This window comes from Gopherus evgoodei, chromosome 3 (genome assembly GCF_007399415.2).
Source record: "Gopherus evgoodei ecotype Sinaloan lineage chromosome 3, rGopEvg1_v1.p, whole genome shotgun sequence".
Classification (NCBI taxonomy): Eukaryota; Metazoa; Chordata; order Testudines; family Testudinidae; genus Gopherus; species Gopherus evgoodei.
Window position 1 is genome coordinate 74215589 of NC_044324.1, and position 18668 is coordinate 74234256.

The window sequence follows — 18668 nt, forward strand, 5'->3', positions numbered from 1 at the left end:
AGTTCTCGTCTCTCTCTTTTACATCAGACGTCCATGCAACATCAATACAGGTGTCTCTGCAGTATCCACTCAGCAAGGTCAGTTATGCATTCTGAAGGCCTTCCATGCTCACAGGGAGGCAATCAGACTTTGAAGCAAAACAAAGTAAACAAATAAAAAATGCTATAGTGCTTTTACTTGCACTGGATAAAGCAACCTGAAGTTAGACTCAAATTTAGTTTACAGAAGTCACACTTGCCTCAAAACACCTTATTATATTCATGATGCCTCAAAGCCAGAATACACACACACAGGTAAACAGGAACAATTCCATTTGTCTGAAACACCTACACACTATTATCTTGGATACAGTTTCTGTTTGAACATCTGGCCTATGAAAAGCAAAAGTGAAAAAAAAAAATTAAAACAGTAACTCTTCTCTTATTCTCCTCAGTGCATGCTTTTATGCCTACTTTAATAAAAGGTCAAATATTTGAAATACAGTAGTTACTCCTTAAACCAGTATAATCCAAACATACATACAGAAAAATGTTTCATAACATCTTTTTGTTTTTAAATGGTCATATTACCCACAACCCCCTAAGCCTGACCACAATTCCCCAGATATGTTCCTCTAGTCCCACAGATGTGTTGTTGTTCTTAACTGCACAGAGCTATCAGTGGATTCCTTCACTCATTTACAGTGAAGCAAATTCTACACTTTTGCCCAAATGCTGGACAGTGGCTAGATGCACAGTCACTGCCACACCTCCCATGTCATTCTTCAGGCTGTTTGTTGCAAAATGTTGAGGCCATTCTTTGAGCTTCCTTGAGTGTTTTCCTCTCATGCCTATCTTTCTCATTCTGCTGCCTTCTATGTACAGTTTGTCTTCTTACTTAAAGCCTGCACTTGAGATTTTGCCTGCGTTACCACTTTGCAAATGGTTTCTAAAGTTAGCTCAAAATCTCTGAGCAGATGCTCACATATTTTCCCACCGCTGCAGTCTACCACCACCACTATCAGGAGGTCTCTTAAGAGGCCAATACTTTCCTGGGTACCTTCTTGTGCCTTCTGTATTCTTATGCAGAAGTGAAATATTTCATAGGTTTCCTTCTTTCTAGATAACACAATAAATTTCAGATTGTGTTAGCACCTTATCAAAATCAATACTGTCTGCAGATGAGAGCTGAAATATATTTTAAAAATCTATTTAAAGGTCAGCTTGTGACACCCTGACACCCAATATTCACCACTGTCATATAAATTAGGATGTCTTATACAAATTATACCTTGTGAGGTGTCATTCTAAAAGTCTTGATCTGCCAGACAGTAATACCTCATTGGATTGTATGTGCTATCGTTGTATGTGAAGTAATGAAGTAATACATAACACTATATATTGTGTTGCTGAAACATGTCTTGAGGTTGAAAACTCCCATAAGTAGCTTTTCAGGTAAGAGAGTAAAATGGGCAAACAATGTTAATGGCTTATTGAGGAAATGCACACAAGCACAAGGATTATCCCAGGAACTGTGTACAATAGAAACCTCTCAGAGATAGCATTACCCAATGGGAACTGTTTGACCCAGGTCACAGCATAGGAGCTCTCCAGCAAGTGGGGAGAAGATATAAAAGGGGAAAATGACATTATGAGGGGACCTCACTCTCCCTGCAACAACACACCTGGAAACAACTGAGGAACAAAGACTGAACTGTGGGACGAGATTGTCCCAGGCTAGAAGGATTTTTAGCCTATGTATGAAAACCTGGGAAAGCCAAGGCAACTTGTGCCTTAAGAATCTCCAGCCTGTTTATCACTCAAGGTGAGAATTTGGTAATTTATATCTTACCTATCTAGTGTGTTAAGCTCAGTTTGCAGTTTTTGTTTATTTACTAAGGTAATCTGCTTTGTTCTGTTTGCTATCACTTAAAATTTTCCTTTTGTAGTTAATAAACGTATTTCTTGTTAATACCAAAACCCAATTTGTGCAACTCATAAATCCAGGTCCGGGCAGAAGCTGTGCATGTCTCTATCCACATTGAAGGAGGGGTGATTTTTATGAGCTTGTGCTGTGCAGATCTCTCTATACAGCGCAAGACAATATTATTTTGGGTTTACACCCCCAAGGAGGTGAGCACGTGAGTGCTGGGCAATCCCTTAGCTGAGTCCTCCCACAGAGAACTGATCACAGGTTCTGTGTGATTCTACAGCTGAGTGTGTTCCTTCCTGTGTGTGTGCTGGAAAGTGGCTTGAGAACCTGTCACAGCAACACAGGTTAAGGGAAACAGAGGCTGCTGGGACAGGTGGGCTCAGTGGGACCCCAGGACGTCTTGTGGCACCCCAAAATGGGAGGGTCCAACCCATCATACAGCTATTCCTACAAACTCTGTAGTGTAGCTATGACAAGGCTTGGCAAGCCAGACAATTGACCGCCTATTATTTGACCACAATCAAAAACTGTCAAATGTTCCAGCATGAATGCTTGATGCAGACAGCGATTTACTTTTTGATTCCATCACACTTCCATTCTTCCATTTTTTAGAACTTCCCATTATTGTGTTTGTCATTTTTCTGAGTTAAAATAACTTTAAGTAACTTTTTTTTTTAATTAGGCATAAGTACCTTTCTAAGAGTAAGCCTGCTGGAGACCATCAAATCTTACTGTTTATTACTGTTCTAACAAATAAGTGCTTTAAAATATTTGATCACTTTTGACATTTTCTCAATAATAGTCAACCAATATTTGTTCCATCAACTGACCAGTTATTTTGGGGCTTGTCAAATGCCTTATCCAATCTTCCTTACTGCTCTCAAATCCATCCACTCCTATTACTACATTATAGGTTTCAGAATAGCAGCCGTGTTAGTCTGTATCCACAAAAAGCAACAGAGACTATTGTGGCACCTTAAAGACTACAATTTATTTCAGCATAAGCTTTTGGGGGCTACAGCTCACTTCTGCGGATGCACAGAATGGAACACACAGACAGGAGATAGTTATACATACAGCAAACATGAAAAGGTGGAAGTATGCATACCAACAGGAAGAGTCTAATCAATAGAGATGAGCTATCATCAGCGGGAGAAAAAAAACTTTTGAAGTGATAATTGAGATGACCCATAGAAGGTGTGAAGAGAACTTAACATAGGGAAATAGATTCAATTAGTGTAATAACCCAACCATTCCCAGCCTCTGTTTAAACCTAAGTTAATTGTATCTAATTTGCATATTAATTCGAGTTCAGCAGTCTCTATGGTGTTCTTTGCTTTACAGCAGCTAGAGTTGTATTTAACAATTATACTTGTTTTCTTCAAGCATTACATAACATAAACCAACAAAGCCGGCTGTAAACTGGCACCTGCAGTCCAGAGCCCCCACCTTGCCTTCCCAGACAGAGACCTTTAGTCTCCACCAAGTGCCCCACACAGCTTTATATAACATAGTAGCTGCAGCGTTGCCACAGCTTGCCTCATATGGGGGGCTCAGAGCTCTCCTAAACAGACCATCTACTCCCTTGGCTTGGCCATCTTATGCAGAAATACAGCTTTTCTATTACATTTTGGGCCTTGTACATCTGTCAATGGGAGGCCAGGATCTGGGCCCTTATCTGTCTCTAGAACTGGATAAAATGATGTCAAATTAATGCAGCGCTAGTTCAGTTTTAGAAGAGTTTGAATTGTATTGAGCAATGATTCATTCAAGCCCATCTAATACAACAACATGGGCTTACTAGGGTCCAGTCCCTCAACGGGACCCCTCGTTATTGTAAGGCTCTACCCACATAGGGTCCTACAGTGGAAGAAAATTCTGTTTCAGATTTTCTTCTCTTTTTTAATTTATAATACCCCTAAACTGCAGTCCAACATTAACATTATTTTTAGAAAGTATACATCACAATCCTCTCTACTGAAAATCTATTTGCATTATAAAATTAAAAAATAAAATTGTATGACTTTATGTAGATTACCTCGCCCCAAAACCCTCATTAAATTTAGAATAATATACTTTTCTTTAACATAAATTAAGTAGTCATATGATTGCTCTACACAGAAAACTTGAGTCATAACAGTAAATGTAATGCAATAATTAAAAAATACTCTAATCTGCATTTGATTTTTCAATGCACAAATAAAGCACTTGTGTAGCAAAATAAAGTTTTGGCCTAATGGAAAGGGTAATCTCCTTAAAAGATAATAATTCATGAAAATTAATTTAAATTACATTCTGTTCTGCTCTCTGAAAACTACTGAATGACAGAAGCAAAGCCCTGAAAGCCATACTTTTTGTCTATAACCTTCTCTTCTACAGTATAATCAGTAGGAAAGAAAAAAGCATCCTGAAATCTCTGTCAGATTTTCCATGGCTTGAAAGCTACAATCTTCCCTCCATTGGGTAGTATAGAAGGGGCAGAGGGCATAATTCTGTATCTCTGGAGAGCCATGAGACTCGTGGAAAGAATCAGGCTCTAACCCAGTGGATCTCTGATCATCTGCAAGGAAGACCTGCCCTCCACACAGCTCTGCAACCTTCTTTTCCCCCTCACATCTATGTTATCACAAGCTATCTGTCATACGCTAACCCCTCTCTCTGGCTATGTCTACACTACAGCATAAAATCAAAATTACTAAAACCGGTTTTATAAAACTGATATTATAAAATCGATTTTATGCGTCACACTAGGGCACATTAATTCGGTGGTGTGCGTCCATGGTCCTAGGCTACCATCGATTTCCGGAGCGGTGCACTCTGGGTAGCTACATTAAAGGACTGAGACCAATAACTTCGATTTCCGTCCACACTAGCCCTAAATCGATATAGTAATATCGATTTTAGGGTTACTCCTCTCGTTGGGGAGGAGTACAGAAATCAATTTTTAAGAGCCCTTAAAAATCGATTAAAGTGCCTTGTAGTGTGGACGGGTTATAGAGTTAAATCGATTTGACACTGTTTAAATCGATTTAACTGTGTAGTGTGGACCAGGCTCTGATGAGGCCAAGCCAGAGGGAACTAATGTTGTTTCTAACAGCGTTAACTACAATACTGAGTTCAGCTTGGAAATGAGGCAGTGTGGGAAATGAGAACACCAGATACAGTGGCAGCTACTCTGCTCCATCCTGTCATACCTTCCAGATCTGTTTAGCCCAACCAAGCACCAGAGGCTCCCTGAAAGGACAAAAGCATGGGTGGAGAGCCACTGCCATGTCCCACACGCTTCACCCTTTATTCCAGTTTGATTGTCTGTGTGCTCAGGCGTGGAGAAGAGGGCAGTATCCATTCGTATACATATAGTAAATGAATTAAATTTGAAACAATGTTTATTTGGGGATGGAAATGCCTCAGAGGCTTTCAACTGAAAATATCACATACACTGCTGACAAGAACTTAACAAGTTCTGGTCATTCTTTAATATATAAAATAAAACACAAATTAGCTGCTAAAACACTTATAAGGAAAAGCCATGAAATCATCATTTGGTTACGCTCGAGTAATCATAAATCAGTACAGCTGATGGCAATATATAGAAACGGATTACATTTGAATTGCCATTTGAATATTAGGAAGTGACACAGATCCTAAGAGATAGCAAGTATGTCTGTTAGAATGTGCAACGTTCAGCTGAAGTTGTTAAATTGCTCATCACAACAGCTAAACAGCACAGCAACTCTGCACTAAAATTCACATGCAATCTGCAGACTTTGTAAGAAAGAGAGCTAAGGCAGACACACAGAGTTCAGGTACAGCTTACACACTTCTGAAGGTCAGGGCTGCTCATACTAGGAAGCCGATTTGGCCCATTTAGCAGTAGGAGTCCAATAAAAAGTTCAGCTCGAGATATTAACTTTCCCAACGTTTGGAGGAGTTCAGATCTAGGGTTTTGAAATCTTGGGAACAGGGGGAATGAGAGAGGGTGTCCTAACAGCTACAGATGTTACTGGTCACAGACCCCATCCTCCACGTGTCAAGCTTCAAGTCCTGTACTAGAGAGGGGTGCTCAGTACATGGGGTTCCACAGAAGCACAGTAACCACTACGGAAAATCTCTTCAGAAAAATTGTTTATTATGACTCAAACTTTCAGGACAAGAGCTAATTTTACCCTTTTCTCTGAGGACAACAGGTAGTTTCCACCAACACCTACTCTGATTAGTCACACTATAAGTACAACTTGTTGCGAGGGAGAATTTATAGGACAGAATGAGCAGAATCAAACAGAATCAAATTCCTGAAATGCAGAAGGATACAAAAGCATGTATACATTTACATTAAAAAATGCTCCTAAAGCTATATTTAATTAATAACCATTAACATTTCTTAAACAAACAATCTCTTTGACTTAAACTTTCCCCTGCAGTATTTGCAATACAAAATACTGAAGTGCTTTGTTAATGTAGGACGGGGTGTGGCAAACCTGAGCCTCAGAAGGAGCCAGAATTTACCGATGTACGTTGCAAAGAGCCACAGTAATACGTCAGCAGCCCTCCATCAGTTCTCCCCCCCGCCGGCTCCCAGCACCTCCCACCCACCAGCAGCCCTGCTGATCAGCGCCTCCCCCTCCTCCCTGCACCTTCAGATCAGCTGTTTAGTGGCATGCAGGAGGTTCGGGAGAGGAAGCAAGGGCACGACAGGCTCAGGGAGTGGGGGCAGTGCCCTGTAGCAGAGCCAGGGGTTGAGCAGTTGAACACCCCCCGGCACACTGGAAAACTGGCACCTGTAGCTCCAGCCCTGCAGCTGGTGCTTATACAAGGAGCAGCATATTAACTTCTGAAGAGCCGCATGTGGCTCTGGAGCCACAGATTGGCCACCCTTGGTGTAGGAGAACCAGAAAAGGAAACTGACCAATAAATACATTTACCTCTGATCTATGGATGAAAAGCCCTATACCTCAAAACATAGAAGAGAGTAAGACTCACCATCCTCATTCCACAGATAGGGAGTCTGAGGCACGGACAGACGAAATGGCATTGCCTGGTACAGTGCAGAGCCAGGAAAGAACCCAAATCTCCTAAATTCCAGTCCAGTGCCCTACCACTGACATACACTCTCTCTCCTAGTCCCTTGTTATTTTCCACTTTGAGTGACATGCCAAAAGTAAACAATAGCATAAATGATGAAAACTTGTTTCAAATAATTTCACTTCTAACCATCTCTGGCGTACATGAGTAACAGGTGAGGAGGCTTTAAAAATATAACTTTTAACCTGTCCCATCTTAATGCATGAGTAACATGAATAGCAACCACTGCTAACAGAACATTAGGAAACATTAGGAAGGGATAGACAATAAGACAAAAAATATCATATTGCCTCTATATAAATCTATGGTACACTCACATCTTGAATACCATGCAGATGTGGTTGCCCCGTCCTCAAAATATATATGAATTGGAAAAGGTACAGAAAAAGGACAACAAAATGATAAGAGGTATAGAACAGCTTTCCATATGAGGAGAGATTAATAAGACTAGGATTTTTCACCTTGGAAATGGGACAAACTAAAGGGGGATATGATAGAGGTCTATAAAATCTTGACTGGTACAGAGAAAGTAAATGAGGAAGTATTATTTACTCCTTCTCATAACACAAGAACTAGAGGTCACCAAATGAAATTAAAAGGCAGCAGGTTTAGCATATCTGACACGTAAATACCTTGCAATGCCGGCTACAACAGTGCCATGAGAACACCTGTTCTCACTTTCAGTGACACTGTAAACAAGAAGCGGGAAGCGGCAGCTATTAGCCAGGATGGGCATGAATGGTGTCCTTAGCTTCTGTTTGCCAGAAGCTGGGAATGGGTGACAGGAGATGGATCACTTGATGATTACCTGTTCTGTTCAGTCCCTCTGAAGCATTTGGCACTGGCCACTGTCGGAAAACAGGATATTGAGCTCGAGGATCTTTGGTCTGACCCAGATGGCTGTTTTATGTTCTTATGTTATGCAGCATTTATCAATATGCAACATATAAACTGTATTGCTTACCGTTCTTTTATTATGACTTCACCACAAGATTGAACAGTAAAGATGCAACTCTTCTGTGCCTTCAGACTTTCACTCAAAGTTGAATTAATGCTACAGATATTAAAGAAGAACATAATAAACAACAAGCTCTGTTGAATTCTACATAAATTTGCACATAAAAAACCTTGGTATCCACTCATCAGCTTCTGAAAGCTGAGATTCTAACTACTACAAGCAACAAGAAAAATACTGACATTCCATACACCAAATTCTTTGTACATTTCAACCATCCTGCTTGCTTACGAGAAGGAACAAGGAAGCAGAGCTGAAGGAAGACCCACATTCACAGCATCTAGCATTTACTGTAATGTATACATGCTGTATTTGAATGGTCATTTTTAACAGTTTTGCAAGATTCATGTTGGATGGGCTGAAACTGTTTCAGGGTCAAGAGGATCCTTTTAAAGTTACATTTAGATCAATTAAAAAACTTAACTCTGTTAATGTTAAGTTCTACTGATCTCTGGTTTTGCTGTGTGATGGTTCCTCCCTTAACTTACCACACTAGATAGCTGAGGGGGTGGGGTTGAGGGGTCAGTGGGTAGAGCTATATTCTAAACTATCAACCAGGTACAAGTATATAATGTAGCAACAAACATGCTCTCTCTCGAAGAAGAAAAAACAGTTTCCAATATAGCAATACCCTCTGCTGGCCAGCAAAGAGAAAACATTACAACTAAAGCCAGTTCAGACGGCATATTTTCCCAGTTATAACAGAAAACTCAACATAATCAATAAATATGATTGAATCAAAACAAAACTAAAGGGTACCACTGTGGACAGATGAATCTGAACTTATCTAATGTGATGCAGAAGTAGCCAGCATATGCCACATTTTCAAAACTGGAGCCCTAAGTTTGCCATAGTGAAAAATTAGGGCTGTCAATTGATTGCAGTTAACTCACGCTGATTAACTCAAAAAAATTAATTGCAATTTAAAAAAATTAATCATGATTAATCACACTGTTAAACAATAGAATACAATTGAAATGTATTAAATCTTTTTGGATGCTTTCTATATTTTCAAATATATTGATTTCGATTACAACACAGAATATAAAATGTATAGGCTCACTTTATATTTATTTTTATTACAAATATTTGCACTGTAAAAAACAAAAGAAATAGTATTTTCAGTTCAACTAATACAAGTACTGTAGTGCAATCTCGATCATGAAAGCTGAACTTACATATGTAGAATTTTACAGTGTTTTATTTTTGAAGGCAGTTTTTTTGTACATAATTTACATGTGTAAGTTCAACTTTCATGATCAAGAGAGAGCATCATAGTACTTGTATTAGGTGAATTGAAAAATACTATTACTTGTTTTTTACAGTGCAAATACTTGAAATCAAAAATAAATATAAAGTGAGCACTGTACATTTTGTATTCTGTGTTGTAATTGAAATCATATATTTGAAAATGTAGAAAACATCCAAAAATATTAACTACATGGTATTCTATTATCTGTTTAATCGCTTGACAGCCCTAGTTATTTTCGCACCTTGTTTTTCTCATATGTTTGAAATACCTTAAAAAAAAAGTCTCAAATTATCCATAAACAAAAATTATATTTTCTAAACAATTGCCTTGATTTTCTTTGTCTCAAGGAATTTAGTATACAGTGTCTAAATCAAAGGAAAACAAAATAACTGGCCTTACTTGTATTTGAATCTGCGTGAACTTGCAGCCTCCACATGCAAACCATCTCCAGCTATATACTGTAATCCTCGACAGGAAAAAGGAACAATCCTGACCTCTGCAGGGAAAGGCTGATCATGTGGCAGGCTTGACAACTTTTTATTTCTAATGATCCTGGAGACACTGTAATATCCACTGGCAAATTTCTTGCTTTTGGCTCACTAGAGATTTAAAATACACATAAATTTTATATCAGTTAGAAAGGTAGAAAGAAAGGGTTTCATCATATATAATGTTGACTTGTTTAAACAAAAATTTCTCACAGTTGAAATGCTTCTGACTTTTATTTATTTAAATTTTGTGGCTGTGGATAATGCAATTTTGAAGAGCCAACAGTAAGAAATGTATATGAATTAAAACCAGAAGTTAATGCATGCTTTTCTACGATCCACAAATATTTGTCTCCAAATTAGTACACAAAAGATTTATTATTGGGAAATAAGACAGCAATGTAACTGTTTTTCTGTAAACTAAAACCACAAAACAAAATGTGAAGGAAAACACAGTTTCAACTGTTAAAAATCCCAGTTCATAATCAGAATCAAAATTAACAAAATGAGAGACAGTTAAGATGTTTACATGTTTAAAAGATCATGTGGGAGGGGCCACAATAATTATAAATAAAATGTCCAGTCTTGCTCCCATTTAAATCACCAGCAAAATTCCCATCAAATTGCATGTGGATAGAATTGGATCCCAGGTATCTGAACCTGAATTCCTTGCATTCATATAATTCCCACTGAAGCCTAAAAGTAGATTAAAACTAGAAGAGGAGATGGATCAGTTCCTAATGTTAATAGTTGCCTGTTCCCACACCACACTATCAGGAAGGCAAAAAAACAGACCTTTGTTAATTAGGAGAAACCAACACATTTAAATGTGGAAACAGTACTTTGCAGAAATCACAGAGGAAAAAGTCACTTTTAATACTTTACGTATGGGTTTGATGTGCCTTGAAAATCACTGGGCCAACTTTTTCCAAGATTCATAGCAATTAGTATGATATCATTCATTTTCATCCACATTTTCACTTTTTATTACATATGGAATGCATTTGCTGATTCTGCAGTCAAGATATTGAACGTCACAAATCATGTACAGTGCCCACACAATAGATTTTGACACATTTGCAAATGTTATCGTTGAAAGTTACTTATGTATTTGTTGAGGGAGGGGAAGCTGGGCAAGCAGGTTATCTGTGCAATGAAGTTTGGAATTCAAAGAATATTTGAAACAGAATCTGATAAATACCTCAGGAAATACAGGAACACCATCTAAATGTTTTCAGTTGATATGTAATGATTTTAAAGATTAGAAATTACATTAAAGTAAAATTAGAAACTAGGACTACTTTGTGAGATTATGCAGTGCTTGGATAGCAGCTGTGCGTACACAAGGGGGTTGATGAAGCACTGTGCTTAGGTAACCAGCAGCCAAGCAATACAAGGAGCGTTGGGTGCATCAAAATGCAACAGGGCAATAAAAGTGGGGGGGGACACGTTCTTGTCACCCAAGCGGTGCCCTGAATGGACCCCAGAACTGCCAGCCGCCACAAGAGCTAGGCTTGCAGATGCGCTGTCTCCACTGTGCTCCAAAAGCCCCGTGAGCAGGAGCTCCGGAGCAGGCACAGCTAGACAGCAAGTTAAGGGCTCCGGCCCCGAGCAGGGAGAGGGGAAGCGGACACCGCAGCTCCGGTGCAATACCGGATAATCAGCAGCCCGCTCTGCATCCTCCGCCTGATCTCCAGAAAACAGACTCTTCCATGTGCGCGCCGCCTGAAGCTCTCTGCCCGGCCCCTGATGTTACGGGGCTATGGAACGCCCTGGGAGATAGCCCAGGCTGCTCCCGCTCAGCCTGCCAGCCGGTGAACCCACGTGGAGAGAGGACTGTCTGAACCCAGCCCAGGAAGCTTTTTCACCAATGAAGGAGCAAGAGCAGAGCATGTTTGTGCCGCTCTCCCTGCCGCCCCACACAGCGCCCTCTGGAACTGTAGTGCCCGCCACGCACACCGCACAGAGATAAGAGCCTCCAACAAAGCGGATTTCGCTTCTGGGGAGTGTCCCGCTATGCCATCCCAGTAGCAGAGAGAACAGTTCTTGCTCCCAGTAGGTGGCTTTGAGTTCTGCCAGTTACCCACCTGCTGCAAGACCCAGAACATATTCACTGCTCGGCTAACAGTGAAGTGCTTCTTCACCTGAGTATCCCCAATGATCCTGCTCAGGAAAGAAGGGGTTGCAGGAATTAAACTTGTGTTTATAACGCCCCATATAATTTTACAGCGCTGCAGTTAAATCCCAAATTGTTTTTAAGGACATTGGAAGGAAAAGGAAGGGAAGTTTCTTCTTTGCCTAAATAGTATAGCCCACTCATTGTTTTATGCAAACCTTGCATTTGTGGTGTTTTTCTTAAGTTCTGTCTCCTATTAGTCCAATTTTTTCTCTTTTCTATATCTAGCAGCTTGCCTGTGGGCTGAGTCCTACTCCCTCTGACTCTGATGGGCTTAGCATTGGACCCTATGTTTTAACTTCCTCTAGTTTGTTTGTCTTTTCCCCCCAGAAGCTACTTTTATTTCTTTTTATGTTTGTTTTTCTTTAAAATACTCTTTTTTTTAAACCTCTTTTTTTGTGATTTTACTTCTCCAATATTCATCTTCAGTGTTCTTCTCTCTTTCTCTCCAGCTCTTAGGCCCAATCCAGCAAATAAATGAACATAAATATCTTTACATATGTATGTAGTTCCACAGAATTGAATGGGACTACTCAAGCATGTAAAGTTATTCACATGCACAAGTACTTGCAGGATAAAAGCAGTAGTACTCACTCTGCTCCATTTCAATCCCAGCAATAACTTTACAGAGACTTGGATTAATTTTAACCTCCTCTCTATCACAGGCCATTACATTTCACCCCAGTATGCATGCATTGAGCCCAATAACTTGTTAAATAGCTTATGCTTTAGCCAAACATATCTTCCAGAAATGCATCTAGTCTTGATTTAAAGACCACATGAGGTGGCCTGGTAATTTGTTCCAATTGTTAGTTGCTCTCACTGATAAAAATGTGTGCCTTCTTTCTAATTTGATTTTTTTCTGGCTTCAGCTTCCTGACATTAGTTCTTGTTAGCCTTTCTCTGCTAAATTAAGGAGCCCTTTAGTATCTGACATTCTTTCCTGATGAAGACACTTCTACACCATAGTTATGTCTCAGTCTTCTTTTTGAGAAACTAAACATATTGAGCTCTTTAAGCCTCTCATGGTAAGGCATTTTCTCTAGTCCTCAAATTATCTTTGTGGCTTTCTTCTACACCCTCCAATTTTTCAACATCCTATTTAAAATGTAGATGCCAGAAACGGACACAGTATTCCAATACTTGTTTCACTCATGCCGTACACATATACTCCTACATGCTTGTGTTGCTTTCCAAAATGGATGAATGATAACAAGAGTGAGTAGGTCAAAGTGAATTAAACTTCAAATGCAGGTGAGTTGACAGCTAGTAAGAATATAATGTGTAAAAGAGAATATTGGCAACATAACTGTTTTTCTTTAACCTAAAATCATGAACAAAATTGGGGCTTTGTTTTACTTTCTCAGGGGTAATGGGTAATCCAAAAGGGAAACTCACAATCTTCACCACTCTCAGCTCTATTTTCTTAATGACTTGCCAAGAGCAATGTCTGACAAGTACAAAACCTGATTTGTTCATGTCACATCACCCGTATAAATGTTTTGTATAATGCAACATTAGTGCAATGATTCTGTTCCATCTATGAGTGAATGGAGTACAGTTCACATTTGTCAGTGGTGGTAATTTGTGGAAATGATAGACCAAGAAATATAATTTTTATTTCAGAAATGCCTATATGGTAATTTTATGTGTTATTCATTTCACATATGGAATTAGGACTACACATTATCACACCTGCAATGGGTCCATTAAATGCCCACACCTGAAGCCAAAATACAAATCAATAAAGCACAACCACAGACATCCACACCCGTCCATATAACCATATACATAAATCTCTAGAAACTGCCTCCCACGCACAGATACACACATGTATTCGTGTTACACAACTAACATACACTAACACATATATTTCCACATAGGCCCCACTGTGGTAGGTGCTGGACATTCACACAAAAAGAGAGTCAGCAACAAAGACTTTATAATTAAGGCTGTGAGACTGTCATGGATTCTGTGACTTTCTGTGACTTCTTCAGTGACTAACAGCAGCAGCAGTTTGGGAGGGGGCTAGGGCCAGGGAGTTGGGGAGTGTGGGGGAGGCTTACCTCAGGGTGGGGGACTCCCCATCTCTCACTGGCATGGCCCTGCAGCTCCTCCTTGGTGAACAGGCCAGGGGGCTCTGCATGCTGCCTGCATCCGCAGGCTCCGCTCCTGCAGCTCCTATTTGCTGCATTCCCAGCCAATGGGAGCTTCGCAGCCGGCGCTTGTGGAGGGAGCTGCGTGCAGAGCCACCTGGCCCTCTCTTCTACCTTGGAGCTGCAGAGACATGTGGAGCCAGATAGGGAGCCCCAGCCAGGCTCACCAATCCTCCCACCCAGCACCAGTGGGAGTCCTGGGCCTTACGCTGCTGCCAACCTGTTTCCCCCAGCACCAGCACCTGGACCACATCCCCCAGAGCACGTGGAGCCCCCCCAGCCAAGTTTTAGTTAAGGATATAGTAAAAATCATGGACAGGTCACAGGCCATGAATTTTTGTTTACTGCCTTTGACCTGTCCATGACTTGTTCTAAAAATACCTGTGACTAAAATGTTGCCTTATTTATAATGTTACTCCTGGAGGAATTCTGCACCAAAATATTAAAAAGTCTGTGCACAATATTTTAAAATTCTGCAAAATTCTGCATATTTTATTTTGGCACCACCCAGCCCAGATACCCACACCCCTTTCCCCCCAGAGCTGAGCCATGGGGCATCCCCTGGCCCAGACACCACCATCCTCCTCCTCCCCACAAAGTCCAGCCATGGGGCATCCCCCAGACACCAGCTTCCCCCTCCAGAGCCCAGCCACAGGGCAGCCCCCATACATCAGCTTCCCCCAAGTCAAGCCATGGTGCAGTCCCCAGCGCAGACACCAGCACTCCCAGAGCCTTTATTCCCCCCAGCTTCTTTACTGTCACACTCAGGTACATGATGTGCTGAGGCCCTGCCCTTCCTCACCCTGTGCTAGAACTAGCTGGGTCTCCCTGGCCCTCTCCCATCCTGGGAGAGTGAGGATCAATGAATGTGCATGCAGCCTCCAGACCCACCAGGCTGGGCTCTCTGCTCACTGTGAGATGGGCTCTGCAGAGTCCAGCGGCCTCTACTGGCAGCCAGAAATTCTACTGGGGAACCAAGGAATTCTGCAAAACTCTGCATTCTGCAGTGGCGCAGAATTCTCTCAGGAGTAATTTAATGTAGCTAGAAAAAGGTAAGGAGAAATGCATGATACATTGGCTCTTCTGCAATTACTAGTCAAGGACATTTACTTTTTAAGAAACAATACTTTCTTTAGAGTTCCCATCTCTTTTAAAAACATGTTATGACATGAACACACACATTTTATGTCATCAATTTTTTTTATGCACAAACCAACAAAAGGACTAAAAGTCAAAGAGTTAGGCTGCAAATTTTATTTACACAGGTATACACCTATGCAGCAATACATGCACCTTCCTACACAAAGACACATAGTCTCTTACCCACCTATACACAAATGCATACAATGCACCCTGGCACACACTTGCCTACACAGAGACATTTTTTTCATACACTTTCTTACACACAAGCCGTGGACAACGGACCTCCCCTACACGGACACACAAACTGATGAACATTACACAATAGAACACATACACACACTTCCGCTACACAGGCACACAGCATGCATACACACACTTCCCTACAGTTGTGCATACACGGAATAAATGCATCCATCCAGCTATACCAGAGGTTCTCAAACTGGGGGGGCCCGGGACCCCTCAGGGGGGTTGTGAGGTTATTATATGGGCGGGTCATGAGCTGTCAGCTTCAACCCCAAACCCTGCTTTGCCTCCAGCATTTATAATGGCGTTAACTATATAAAAAAGTTCTTTCATTCATAAGGGGGAGTCGCACTCAGAGGCTTGCTATGTGAAAAGGGTCACCAGTACAAAAGTTTGAGAATCGCCGCTCTACACAGAGACAGGCTCTCTCACACATCCACCTACGCTTCGCGCCGCAGGGGTCAGAGCGCTGTGCTGCCTGTGGAGCGGCAGGGGGCGCTGTGGGGCAGGTGGCCTGATGGGAGGAGAGAAGGAAAGGGGAAGCCGCGCTGCATGCTGGGAGCTGTCTGTGGCTGCTCCGGTGCTTTCCGCTGTCGGGTTCTTCCGGCTTTTGTCGCCAAGGTAACCAGCCCCCTGCCCCGCTCGCGTTACCGGGCTGGGGCACCGCGCGCTGCTCCCCCTCCCTTCCCCCGACTTGTGCCGCTCGGCGGGTCCCGGGCGGCGGAGCATCTGGAGGCCGCAGCGGCCCTTTAGCCCTCCCGGCCCCGCCTCTGCGAGCGGAGAGGGCGTTGGGGACGTGCGCGGCCCGGCCCGCCAGACGGGGGCTGCCGGCCACCTTCCTGGGGCCCCTCCATACACCCTCGCGCCACAGCCTGACACCCCTCCCGTTCTGGATGCCCTTCTGCCTGGTACCACGGATGTCCCCCTCTTCCCACGCCACACCCTGACCCACCCTGGGTGTCCCACTTAGTTTCTCCTCCCCCTTCTCCCTGTCCCATACCCCGAGACCCCTTCCACCCCGATGTCCTCCTCCCTGCACACTACACCTTAACGCTCATGCCAGCGCCCTCCGCTGCTCTTTCCCTTTTTATGTTTCCCCACTGAGGAGGTCCCCCTGAGCCTCCACCACTGCCCTTGGTGTCGTCTCCGGCCTCCCCCCCCCCCCAGCGCCCCCGTGTGTAAAAAGGGGAAGGAAAGAAATCCAAAATAATGCAATAATCTGTGGAAGGACTCCCTGTTCCCCAGTGGTCTATGATTTGCTTTTAATTCTTTTTTTCTCCTGTTGATGCAATTCAAGGCAGTGTTTTTAATTTGCAAAGCCCTGTACGTTTTGTGAATTATCTGCCTTTCTCCTCCTGCCCCCCTTTGCACTACTGCAGTTGCTGAGATCAGCTAAGCTTATGCTGTCAAGTATCAGAGGGTAGCCGTGTTAGTCTGGATCTGTAAAAGCAGCAAAGAATCCTGTGGCACCTTATAGACTAACAGACGTTTTGGAGCATGAGCTTTCGTGGGTGAATACCCACTTCCTCAGATGCATGCATCTGAGGAAGTGGGTATTCACCCACGAAAGCTCATGCTCCAAAACGTCTGTTAGTCTATAAGGTGCCACAGGATTCTTTGCTGCCTAAGCTTATGCTGTTAGTCCCTGTCTTTGCCCCTGCAAAATGTCTTGAGGGTAGGATGCCCAATGGAGGAATACTTGTGCTGCAAGAGCTGGAATCTATTAACCTTCAGGTCATAGTGCAAAGCACATTTTTTTGGGTCAAATACCTGCATGCTTGTGGCTATTGGTTGTCAAGGTTTTTCCTATGATGTTTGGTGCACTACAGTGCTGTACAGTGGGTGTGCTTTTACTGCAGGCTGTTTAAATCTAAGATTTGCACCTGGATGCTAAAGTGGGAGATGCTGCCAAAAACCACCAAATTCATTTATTATAAACTTTAAATTTTAAACTTTGTTCATAAAGAAACAGTATTTATATAGTAATAAATCATTTGTTTTGTATTAATGTTGCAGTGGTGCCTAAAACATGCTGTACATGTACTTAAGAGCCACAAAGAGTTTACAGTCTGAGGGATTTTACCTTTATTGTAATTGTGACATTTGTCAAACTCACTCTGTCGTCTTTCATTAATTATCACAAACCTTAAACTTTTCACTTCTCCATCTTTTCATGTGAACATGATGGCTTGCACTGACAATTGTAATTGCTGCTTAGAGCAATACTTGCATTCTAATTCTGAATGTATAATGAGACAAAAGAATGGATGAGATAGAAGACAGCCATTTAAACAGCAATATTTTCAAATTCCTGTCATGGGACAATAAGTAACTCCTCCCCCAGGAGTCTCTGGCATCCAATGACCACTGGGGGAGAGAGGTGCTGATTGGCCAGCATTCCTCAGTTCCTTGGATTTAACTCAACGAAAGGATCACGTGGAGCTTCTTACAGCTCCGTTTGAGCAGTCCACGCTACTCACCTGAATTAGGAATGGGAACCCAGCCTAACAGATGTTATGGATCTAGCTGTTTGCCTGTTTAGAGGATGCGGAAGAATTTTTTTTCTCCAATGGGCCAACTAGTAGAGGACCAGGGAGATTATTTTTGTTTTGCCTTCCTTGCAGCACTGTCAAGCCGCAGTGGATTAAGTAGGAATGTGTTTAGTACCTAACTGAGGTACTGGGGTGGAGTTGCTTATTCATTGCAACTTTTGACCAGTTTCCAGTGCAGTTAAGTGAATAAAATGAAAGTAAAAGATTTGCGATTTTGGTGATGGGCCTTGGGCTCATGTGATTGGGTGAGATCTTGTGGCTCTCATGGGCCAGGGTCCCCACCCTGCTGCACCCTCTGTCCTTCTCAAGGGAGGGGAGCAGTCCTAGGACTCCGAGAGAGCTGAGTCTGCCCCAGGTTATGGGTTATATAGTAAGGAGCCCTGTAACCTCAACACTGGAACCAATTAAATCCCCGGTATAGGAGAGTATGGATGATGGGTTAAAGTTTAATAAAAGTTGCAGCCTGCTGCTTAATTCCATGTGTCTGTCCTCATTTTGCTGCTGCATCCACATCAGTAGGTAATATCCTTTTCTTGAAAACTGAAGCTACATCTGCACTATCAGCGCTACAGCTGCAGCTGTGCTGCTGTAGAATAGATGCTTCCTACATGAACTGAGGGCTTTTTTTTTTCATTGATGTAGTTAATTCG

At 42.1% G+C, this 18668-nt stretch overlaps 1 pseudogene; it reads right to left on the reverse strand.

Annotated features, from left to right (window-relative positions):
* Positions 1–14025, reverse strand: part of LOC115649378 — a 30650-nt pseudogene extending 16625 nt beyond the window's left edge.
* Between the last annotated feature and the right edge of the window lie 4643 nt (positions 14026–18668).